Here is a 300-nt window from a genome sequence, read left to right as displayed (position 1 = left end):
TGCGTAGTGACGCATGATCTGTATAGATCACAAACGGCTTGGAGCCAAGCAGGTGGACTTGACAAGTGCATACTTCATCGCAAGTAGCTCCTTGTCATAAACTCTCTGCAGCTTTGAGCTATCGAGATTCGAACGCGATCACCCGATCTCGCCCCTCGGCGTCTGCTTGCAGCAGTGCAAAGCCGATGGCAGAATCGTCACAGACGACGCTGAAAGGACGATCAGGGTCTGGTAGTACCAGTATCGGCGCATGCAGGAGGCTGTCTTTGACCCCGCCAAAAGTCTCCTGATGTTCAGTGA

This window comes from Plasmopara halstedii (assembly GCF_900000015.1).
Source record: "Plasmopara halstedii genome assembly, contig: Scaffold_323, whole genome shotgun sequence".
Taxonomy (NCBI): domain Eukaryota; phylum Oomycota; class Peronosporomycetes; order Peronosporales; family Peronosporaceae; genus Plasmopara; species Plasmopara halstedii.
Note: the sequence above shows the minus strand (reverse complement) of the source record.